The sequence below is a fragment of the Sorex fumeus genome, unplaced genomic scaffold (genome assembly GCF_029834395.1).
Source record: "Sorex fumeus unplaced genomic scaffold, SorFum_2.1 ptg000051l, whole genome shotgun sequence".
Lineage (NCBI taxonomy): Eukaryota > Metazoa > Chordata > Mammalia > Eulipotyphla > Soricidae > Sorex > Sorex fumeus.
In genome coordinates this window covers 8,561,842-8,573,597 of record NW_026606108.1, presented here as the reverse complement: position 1 = coordinate 8,573,597, position 11,756 = coordinate 8,561,842, and the positions used below count along the sequence as shown (strand labels likewise).

Below are 11,756 nucleotides of genomic sequence, written 5' to 3'. Positions count from 1 at the left end.
AGGAGAGTTCAATAGTTTAATTTTTGTTAACTGAGCTCCCTTGTATGAAGGTAAATTACATCGCCTTTTTCTATTACTAGCTCTGTTAATTGTCAAGCAATCCGAGTTTATGCACTCATCCAAGACAGCGGAGAATTTCCCATAATGTTACAAAATAAAGCCTGACAAAGCACAATAATCTTTAGTTTATTGTTGTGGTACCAGGCTGTTGAAAGCATCAGATCAGTAATGTGCTTTGGTTAGGAAATTGGGGTCTAGGGAGAAATATTGGGAGTTAGAGAGAGAACATCAGGGCTTGCAGGAAAAAAAATATATTAGGAGTTAAAAGGGAAAAAATGTTTGTGGCAGGAGTTTAGATGTTATGAAAAAACAAAAACTGAGATCGTGTAGGGATTGTAAAGGGAAATATATCTGCAGTGGATAGATGAACTTTGGCCCCAGTGGCCAGAAAAGATATTTATTTGTGTGTTTGAGGCTGGAGTGGGAGGTAGGAGAAACTACATATTATAATATAAATAACACACCTGCAAAAGTCAGAGTTCCAGTGAAAGTACAGCCCAAAGATATTTATTGGTAATGAGAGCGCCTGCATTAGCGTTTAATGAAAGTATTAGGTGGCCAGGGTGATAAAGCTGAATCTAAATTTAGCTAAAAAAGGTTAAATGAAGGGGCTCCATAAAACATCCCAGGTGCTTTTCTAGTCTCTTTAAAAATCTTGACTTCCCATGCTGAGAAAATATAATTCAACATTTGCTTTGAGCCAGCAGACTTTTAGGACCTCCAGAATTTATTTTTGGAGCATAATGGTCTTTGAGCCATGTTCTTTCCCACCCAGTTCCGTCTCTTCCCCAGTTCCCGGTCTGAGAAGGAGGCCTGCCCTGGGGTCAGCCCCCACAGACAGGCAGGTACAGGTCTCGGGGAGGTGTTCTGACTGTTTACAAGAAGAACAAATGCTTCCCTCTATGTTTGAGGGTTTGAGTCTATCTTTGGAATGTCATGTGACTTTTGCGGCCACATTGACTTTTGGAATTAAGATCTGAGCTGCTTTCTGGAAGCGTACCCTCAACTCAGAATTTCACTTCAAATAAGTAGCACTGTAGCACTGTCCTCCCATTGTTCATCGATTTGCTCAAGCGGGCCCAGTAATTGTGAGACTTGTTGTTACTGTGTTTGGCATATTGTATACATCATGGATAGCTTGCCAGGCTTTGCCGTACGGGCAAGATACTCTCGGTAGCTTGCCAGGCTCTCTGAAAGGGACAGAGGAATCGAACCTGGCTGGGCCAGGCCAGCCGCATGCAAGGCAAATGCCCCACTGCTGTGCTATCACTCCAGCCCGTTCAAATAAGTGACCAACTTAAGTGGTGGCAGGAGCGCATTTGGAAAGTTGCCTTCCAATTAATAATTGCCGTCATATGCAATTTGATTTTAGTCTTTCAAGAAAGGTGATAGCCAAAAGTCGAAGAGGACTGGAAAGATAGTTTAGAAATTAAAGCATTTGTCTTGAATGCCATTCACCTGGTTTCAGCCCCAGCACCACATACCCCATAGTCCCCCAGAACATCACCAGGGGTGATCCCCAAGCACAGAGCCTGGAGTGACCCCCACCCACTCTCTACTCCTGCACCTCTGGCTCTGTGGCTTCCATGTCTGAAAAAAAGCCTTCAGCCTTTTGAAGTTAAAATGTCAGTGTGGTTACTATCCTCGCCCTGGAACTCAAGTTAACAGAAGGCAGACATGAAAGTAAATTTCTAATTTAAAAATTTGTTTCCTTTTTTTTTTTTGGCCACACCCAGCAATTTTCTGACTCCTGTCTCTGTGCTTAGGAATTACTCTTGGTGGGGCTTAGGGTACCCTATGGGGTGTCAGGGATCAAACCTGGGTCAGTCGCATGCTAGGCAAGAGCCCTCCCCACTGGATTATCTCTCCAGCCCCTCTGATTTGGAAATTAGATGTTGATGTTGATTTTTACACATGACAAAGCAGAGATGAGAGGCTGGAGAGATAGCACAGTGGGTAGGGTGTTTGCCTCGCATGCAGCCAACCCAAGTTCTATTCCCAGCATCCCATATGGTCCCCTGAGCACTGCCAGGAGTAATTCCTGAATGCATGATCCAGGAGTAACCGCTGTGCATCGCCAGGTATGACCCCAAAAGGAAAAAAAAAAGCAGAGATGAATGTTAAGAGCTTGGGGTGGGGGGTGGGGGTGGGGGGTGGGCGTTGGGTTGAAGAATGAGAGGTGAGTGTGTGTGTGTGTGTGTGTGTGTGTGTGTGTAAGAGAGAGAAAGAGCACAGAAGGAGAGATTGAGACTTTCCACCTTGCAATAAAAGATGGCAAGGTGATAAATTAGTGCTCTCAACTGAAATTGATGACTTTGTGTTGCCACCCAGTTGAGATAGCAGCCACACAGCTGCTCGGAAACACTTTAATGACGCATCCCAGAGGATCTCCAGTGGGTTTGGTGTGGTGGTTTTCCCTCTTTCCTCCCGCCCTGACTCCTAAGTCCCTGATAAGGCTGTTCAGTCAGGAGAGCACTTTGCATGCGTCCTGAGGTCCCTGCCTGCCCAGCGATGTCTCTGTCTTGTATCTCACAAGTCTTTTAGACGGTTTGAAGAGCCTAAATGCTAAAATGACAAATGTAACTGATTCTCCCTCCCCCTTGGATATTGTGCTCAGATAAAGCTCTCTTCTCCGGTCTCAGGAGAGGCGACACAGATCGCAAAAAGATGAAACGACACCAAGCCAGCTAGAGGCAGTCTTATCCCAGCCCGCCCAGCAAAGCAAAGCAAAGTTAGCAGGCATGTTACCATAATTCTCGAGGAAATGAAACCACCTGGTTTACTCCAGGGATTAAAAGGAGCACGTTGCCAAAAATTCTCAAATGAAAGGAGTCTGTCCACGATTGATTCATTTCCATCAAACCACAGACTTTGAATAAGTTCAGAAATCTCCTGAAGAGAGATATATATTCCCAAAGCAACACTCACCAAGGCAGGAAGCAGGGAGACCTCAGCACAGTGAGACGGAGCATGAAAGCTGCAGAAGAACAGAACTGCAGGGAGAACAGGAGGATTGGCTGGAGAGCAAAGGAGGAAGTGGTTTGGATTTAGGTAAATTAGGACCCACAGTTCCTGAGGGACTGAAGAAACCAAGCCAAGAACATCCCACAGACAGGGGAGCCCTCGGGGTATGTTCTCGTGCACAACCACAGGTGGAATCTGAGCCCCCACACATCCCATCTTGAAACTCTGTTATCAAGGCCCTCGATGGTCTCTCCATGTGTCATCTGTGCTCCATATGAGCATATGCAAATCTTTCACAACGTCACATGCAATGACCATACTCTGTAAACTTGGCCAAGAGCTCCTTGTTGGTACATATAAAGGAACTGACTACACACACACACACACACACACACACACACACACACACACAAATATAGCACTGTAGCACTGTCCTCCCATTGTTCATCGATTTGCTTGAGCGGACACCAGTAACGTCTCCATTGTGAGACTTGTTGCTGTTTTTGGCATATCGAATGTGCCACAGGGAGCTTGCCAGGCTCTGCCATGCAGGTGGGATACCTTCGGTAGCTTGCCGGGCTCTCCAAGAGGAATGGAGGAATTGAACCCAGGTCAGCCGCATGCAAGACAAATGCCCCACCCACTATGCTATCACTCCAGCCTGATATATATATATATATATATATATATATATATATATATATACACCTCACTAGGTTATACATTGGTAAGTGTTGAAATGTAATCATTTACTTTCCATTGCAATCAAGAGAAACAGTTCTGATATACGAACTGTTAATAGTATCTAAAAGCTTTCTAAGGATTCCAGAGACTGCCACAAATATTCAATGCTCAGTTACGCTAAGAATTTTGTAGGCAAAGGATAACACTTAAAGAGATTTTTTAAAAATTTCTCAAAGAGCTTCTGGTTTTGAAAGAAAATTCAGATTTCAATACCAGGGTCTGTACCTGGCTCTGTGGACACAGCAGAGATTAACCTAATAATGTATGAGTTGTTTATATACATTATTTTCTATGCACTGAGAAATCTGTTTCTATGTTTCTGTTTGTATGGGCCCCACACTCCTTGTGCATGGGGTTCAGCAGTGCTAGGCATTGACCTGGAGATCTAGAGTGCAAAGCTCACCCCAGCCCTTTGAGCTATTTCCCTGTACCCATAAATATCCCAGTGCATTGGACAATTTGTTAATAATAGCTCTGCATCTGTAGATTTTGTCCATTGTTGTATGGAACCTAAAACCTCATGCACCTACAATTTCTTTTCCTTCTCCCAGGGGAGAGCATGAATGTAGCAGCCCCAGTATGACAAATTATGCAGTCAAGTTTCCCACATTTGGGAAGATCACAAGGGTCAGCACACAGTGCATGGATAAGCCTCGCCCTGGGAAAACCACCTTTCTGGTCATAGTATCTCCCAGATCAGGTTGGTATGCACCAGGAATTTCTATCTTGTGGTCTTGAGTCTGAGAAGAGTGGTTATGGGCGACCCTGGATGATGGTCCACTGGCTTAAAACACCAGCCAAACAAGTACCAAGTCCTGCCTGGAGGTAATCCTGGCATCATGACTGCCTAGCTCTGAAGTGGTTGAGGGAGGGGGAGGGGAGAAAGAGTAGTTGTGATTTGATGAACTCAAGTGAAGGAGTCGGTTACCACAGCCAGTGGTCCATTTCTAGCAATAAAACATAGAGCTTCTATAGCTCATTTGCCCAAGGCACACAGAAGCTTCCAAGCCTGATCAACAGACAAGGGTCCTGTTGCTTTCGTGAGATGCTCAATTCTCCCATTATCAAACCTTCCTTTCCTCCCCCAGCCTCTTTTCCAACCTCCCTGAGCCTGTTGTATCTCATCTTGCTTACCTGCTGCAAATACACACCTCAGGACCATTCAGAAATGGAAGAATCCTGGTGATTTCCTTTTTCTCTTTTGGCTTACACCTGGTGATGCTTAGGAGTTACTCCTGGATCTGCACTCAGGAATCACTCCTAGCGCTTCTCAGAGGACACTACGGAATGCCCTATGGGTGTGCAAGATAAATGCCCTCCCAGTTGTCTTATTGCTATGCCCACATCCTGGAGACTTCTTCATGCAGAACTGGTCTGAACTCCTTTCTTCCTCCACTCTAGACATGAAGGGGTAATTGGCCTAATGACCACAGGTGCAAGCAATCCAGAAAAAACAACGATTTCATCAAGAAAATCTTGATGCACATTTTCAGCAAACACGAGTAATTTTCAAAGGCAGGTGAAGTTCTACTTAAACAGTATTGAAAGCTTCCCCACTCTTAGAATAAATAAATTAACTGCCCAAGTTTTTTTTTAAGTCACATTATTTATTTTAGTTCTGAGGGTCCTCCTCTGTGCTCTCTCTCTCTCTCTCTCTCTCTCTCTCACTCTCTCCCTCTCCTTCACAAATTAATGAACACATATGTTGAGTTCCTTTTTTAAGAAAAAGATGAATGTTAAATTTCCTTGAGGAATCCCCCCTTGCTCTACGGTAATGTCTCTGGGGATATCCCCTAAAGAACCTTAGGACTCCAGGGAAACTAATGTGAAGACCACCAAAAACACTTTCATGTGCAGAGGCCTCCTTTTCCATTTAGATTGGGAGGAACTGAGTCCATCTGTCCAGTTTCATTCACTACCCCATGACCTGTTCTCTTTGGAGCCCCCAGATTTATGTTTTGAAGTTGGAGAATTCAAATTCCATGGACCTAACTCTCCCATACTTTGCCTACATCATCAATCTCAGAATGCATGGGAATATTTTAACCAAGAATGGACACATTTGAATATCCAAAGAACTCTGATTTCCACAGGACTATTTGACTTAATAGCTAATGCTCCCTGAAAGTAAGAGAGAAGTCACATACAAATATAGTCACAGAAATGTAAGCAGACTTTGTAAAATAGTTGTTGAATTTCCACATATTGAATAAAATAATAAATTATTAGAATCATCCTATTATCTATCCTAACTGAAACATACAGTGCCTGTCCTATTTCTTCAAAAAGCTTGTTAATATGCAATCACCTAGTACAACTGCTAAGTTTTTAAAGGTCGCCCATGTTTTATTCATAAAGGGTGGTTTTCTGGAGGGGAAAAAGGTTACAATGTCATGTAATACCATATTCTGATGGAGGCTTTGCTTTCCTGGGTACTGTCTGACAGATTGGATGGGGGAAAGGATGAGATTGGGGGACAAGGAGGGAATGGCTTCAGGGATACCAATATAACTATGTTAGGAATCAGGAAAATCTTCAAACAGGGGTGCAAAGATCTAGTTTGCTTTTACGCGTCAGGTTCTCATGGTGACCTGTATCATCTCTCTCACCAGAAGTTTGGTTTTCCATATGAAGATAAATGCTTCCAGCCCCCTTGTGGCAATAAACTATATGACTAGTTCTGCCCCATGAAATGTAGGGATGATGGAGCAACAATGGAGTTCCCTTGTAAACAGACACCATTAATTGATGTTGTTTGGATCTTCCACCTCTTCTTTGATGATGGCAACAGGGGAGACCATGTTTGAAAATGTGTATTTTAACTGTACTGATAACTTCCAAATTGAAATGTCACTATCCCCTTGATTTGCCTGAAATTCCATGAAGGAATTCCATGAAGGCATTTTTTTTGTATGGCTTAGAAACAAAAGTGTGTTGTGAAGAATCTCTTACCTTTGTAGGATGGTGTCTGGATTGGTATTCCCCAGAACCAAGAGAATATGTATAGAGAGGCATTTCCTAAAAAAGAGGTATGTTAGAGGAATTTCTTCTCTTCTGCAAATAATGGAAAGCCAATAGTGTCACCGGATAAAACATGAAGGCGGGTGGGTCCAACACTGAGACCAAGCACCAGGAGTTCCAGTCACCAAAGAGAAAAGAAGATAGTTGCCCCCCCCTCCACTCTCAGAAGAAGTATGGGACACGTTTGTACTTCTTTGCTTTTTTAATTATACTCACACCCTTGGTGGATTTGATGAGATACGCCCATATAAGAGGGAGTGGATTTAACTCAAATCAACTATGGATTCAGGTGCCAATTTGAAACATTCTCATTGATATATCCAAAATATGCTTCAATGTATCTGAACTTCCTTGGAAAAGACTTAAAAGTCACCCACCAGATTTCCATAGTCTAACAGAATCTTTCTCTGATAGAGACATAGCCAGTGATCTCATAGGAAATCTCACTGAAGTAGCAGATATTCTACAAGTATAAAACTGGGCTTCTTCTTTCAATACCATGCCTGATTACATGAAGAAACTGTAAAAATTGCCTTCTTTGTGGGTAAAAGATGTAGGTCGGGGGTTAGGGTTGTATGTACAAGGCCCCGGACATGATCCCTAGAACATAACATGATCCTCTAACATAACCTCCAGCACAGCCTTGTTGCCTGTAACCCTGGAGACCTTTAGCACTGATGGGTCTGAGCATTGAACCCTCTGTATCAAGTATTGATCTCTCCCTCTGAACATTGCTTGGGAGAACCCCAAATTTCTACCCAGTGTTGTAAATATTAACTGAGTTTTTCAAGGGCATAAAAAATTTCAAAAGACATAATTAAAAATGGGCTGGAGCAATAGGACAGCGGTAGGGCGTTTGCCTTGCACGCAGCCAACATGGCCGACCCGAGTTCGATTCCTCCGCCCCTCTCGGAGAGCCCGGCAAGCTACCGAGAGTATTTCGCCCGCATGGCAGAGCCTGGCAAGCTCCCCATGACATATTCGATATGACAAACACAGTAACAACAAAGTCGCCAAAGGAGACGTTACTGGGCCCGCTCGAGCAAATCGATGATCAACGGGAGGGACTTTACTTTACTTTATAATTAAAAATAATGCAAAGCAAAGATTTGATTCCCTGCTCTTCGTCACCAACGTTGTGCTGGTCTTCTTCCCTACCTAGGTCAGTTTATCCGCCAGTATTCGAACCTGAGACTTGGCTTTCTCTGTGCAAGCACCCCAGGCATCCTCTAGGACCCTGGGACAAAAGCATCCCTGAGCCTCTGCATCTTCCTCTTCATCCCCAATGCTGTGCTGGTCTTCTTCCCCACCCGGTCTGTTTATCAGCCAGTATTCGAACCCAGGGCTTGGCTTTCTCTGTGCAAGCACCCCAGGCATCCTCTCGAACCCTGGGACAAAAGCAGCCCTGAGTCTCTGCCTCTTCCTCTTCATCCCCAATGCTGTGCTGGTCTTCTTCCCTACCCAGCCTTTACTCCCTCCACACACCAGGTTCCCGTGGGGGCGTGGCCTCTTCAGAAGTGGGTGTGGCTTCAGTAGAAGTGGGCGTGATCTAATTTTTTGGCAGATCAATGCTCACGTGGCCTCAGGTAGCTTAGTCATACCAAGAAATCTAGTGTAACATCACAGTCCCCATACCTACACACCAACATGATGAAACAATGCAATTCCCCACCACATGGGGAGGATGATGAAAGAGTCCAGAAGCCTCAGTAGGTGCTACTCACCTAAGGGACCTCTCTAACAAAGAAATAAGATATGAAATCATGAAGATGTTCAATGAACTCAATGAAACAGACAGATATCCAGTAAATTGAAGGAGGACATAAAAGAAACAATGGATCAGAAAATCGAGAAAATCCAGGAAAAAATGAGAGCAGCAATTGGAAAGCTATGCATAGAAATGTGACGAATTAAAGATTCCATAGATGAAATAAAAAAGTCAGTCTGTGTCCTCAACAGTAGAATAACCACAGCTGAAGACAGAATGAGTGAGCTGGAAGATCAGCTGCACCAAGCCAACAGGTAACAACAAACAATGGCAAGGGACCTCAAAATAATTCTAGAGAGAATCAGAGTCCTAGGAGATGATTCCAAGAGGAACAGCATTAGAATCATTGGAGCACCAGAAGCTCAGGGAAACAATCCCAGTGAAAAAGCCATGGTTAAACAAATCATTGCTGAAAAATTCCCAAAGCTCAACATTGCAGCCATTCAGATTCAAGGAGCCCGAAGGGTGCCAGCTAAGAGACCCTAACAAAAACACTCCAAGACATATCATAGTTAGAATGATAGATGCTGTTGATAGAGACATAATACTGCAAGCAGCAAGGTAAAGAAGGAAATCACATACAAAATCTCACCCCTTAGATTCGCAACAGACCTATCAGAGAAAACCCTCCAAACCCGAAGGCAATGGTGGGGATATAGTGAAAAAACTAACTGAAATGAATGCTTCACCAAGAATAATCTATCCGGCTAAACTCTCACTCAAGCTCAAAGTAACAATACACTATTTTCTAGATAAACAGCAGCTCAGGAACTGCAGAGACTCAAAACCAAACCGAAAAGAAGGGCTAAAGGGACTACTATAAGACAAGACAAACCCTACAAGCAAAACAGACCCTTAAAGAAAGATGACACAAAACCCCATAATAATAATCTCTCTCAACATCAACGGTCTAAATTCACCAATTAAGAGACACAGAGTGACAAAATGGATTCAGAGACAGAACCCAACTTTCTCCTGTCTACATAAAACTCATCTCAACAGTCAGAGAAAACACAGACTCAAAGTTAAAGGGTAGAAAACAATCCTGAAAGCAAACAGCTCCCTCACAAAAGCTGGAGTGGCCATACTAGTATCCGACAACATTAATTTCAGGTTGAAAAAGATTAGAAGAGACAGCGAAGGCTATTTTTTCTTCATCAAGGGATACGTACAACAGGAAGAAATCACACTCTTAAATATATTAAATATATACACACCTAATGAAGGAACAGCTAAATATTTAAAACAACTGCTAACAGATTTTAAGGAGGATATTGCTAGCAACACAACAGTAGTTGGAGACTTCAACATCGCCTTATCACCTCTGGATAGATCAATAAGAACGAAACTCAGCAAGGAAACATTGGCTTTGAAAGAAGAAATAGAAGAGAAAGGGCTTATAGACCTATACAGGGCTTTACACCCCAAAAAGAAAAAAATACACATTCTTCTACAGTGCACATGGAACATTTTCCAAAATAGACCATGTGCTAGGCCACAAAACATACCTAAATAGAATCAGGAAGATAGAAATAGTATCAACAATCTTTTCAGATCATGATGCACTGAGAAGAGAAGTGAATCACACACAGACACGGAGAATCAAATCAAACACCTGGAAATTAAACAGCTCAATGCTGAACAATGAGTGGGTCAGGAAGGAAGTCAAGGACGAAATCAAAAGATACCTGGAAACAAGTGAGAATGAAGACACGAGCTACCAGAACCTATAAGATGCAGCTAAAGCCATGTTAAGGGTAAAATTTATAGCTCTGCAAGCATTTCTCAGGACGGAAGAAAGGGCCCACATAAACAACTTGACTTCACAGCTCAAGATCTTAGAAAAGGATCAACAGAAGGAGCCCAAATCAGGCAGAAGGAAAGAGATCATAAAACTTAGAGCAGAAATCAACGACATGGAAACCAAAGAAACAATCTGAAAGATCAATTAAACCAAGAGCTGGTTCTTCGAGAAAATAAATAAGATAGATAAACCACTAGCAAGACTCACAAAGAAAGAGAGAGAGAACCCTAATAAACCGAATCATAAATGAGAATGGGGATATCACAAAAGAAACCAAAGAAATTCAAAAGATCATCAGAAACTACTTTGAAAGTCTATATGCCACGAAACAAGAGAACCTAGAAGAAATGGATAAATTCCTGGATTCCTATAATCTCTCAAGGCTGAATCAAGAAGATCTAGAGTACCTGAATAGACCTATTGCCATCAAGGAAATAGAAACAGTAATCAAAAGTCTTCCCCAAAACAAAAGCCCAGGTCCAGATGGATTCACTAGTGAATTTTTCTAAGCATTTAAAGAGGACCTATTGCCAGTTCTTCTCAAGCTATTCCAGGAATTTGAAGAAACAGAAACTCTCCCAAACAGTTTCTATGAAGCCCATATCTCTCTAATACCAAAAGGAAACAAAGACACCACAAGAAGAGAAAACTACAGGCCAATATCTCTGATGAACACGGATGCCAAGACTCTCAACAAAATACTAGCAAATAGAATTCAACAACTCATCAAAGAGATCATACACCATGACCAAGTGGGATCCATCCCGGGGATGCAAGGATGGTTTAACATTCGGAAATCAATCAACATAATCCATTATATAAAAAAAGATAAAATCATATGATCATATCAATAGATGCAGAGAAAGCATTTGACAAGATCTAGCACCGGTTTGTGATGGAAATCATTGCCAAAATGGAGGTAGAGGGGACTTTCCTCTATATAGTTAAAGCTATCTACCACAAACCTACAGCAAGCATCATCTTCAATGGGGAAAACCTGAGAGTCTTCCGCCTAAGAGAGACAAGGATGCCCACTCTCTCCACTACTGTTCAATATGGTACTGGAGGTACTTGCAATAGCAAATAGGCAAGAAAAAGATATTAAGGGCATCCGGGTAGGAAAGGAAGAAATCAAGCTCTCACGATTTGCAGATGATATGATACTATACTTAGAGAACCCTAAAACCTCTACCAAGAAACTCCTAGAAACAATAGACTTGTATAGTAAAGCTGCAGACTATAAAATCAATACCCAAAAGTCCATGACTTTCCTATATGCAAATAGTGAAAGAGAAGAAAGTGACATGAAGAAAACAATCCCGTTCACAATTGTGCCCCAGAAAATCAAGTACCTAGGAATCAGCTTAACTAAGGGAGTAAAGGACTTGTGCAAAG

General features: G+C 42.5%; 1 non-coding gene across 1 annotated transcript; it reads right to left on the bottom strand.

Moving 5' to 3' along the window:
* Nucleotides 1–4,316: 4,316 nt before the first annotated feature.
* LOC130033172 (U1 spliceosomal RNA) lies at nt 4,317–4,476 on the bottom strand. Its single transcript, XR_008793908.1, has one exon. It is a non-coding gene; the product is annotated as a U1 spliceosomal RNA (small nuclear RNA).
* Nucleotides 4,477–11,756: the final 7,280 nt, after the last annotated feature.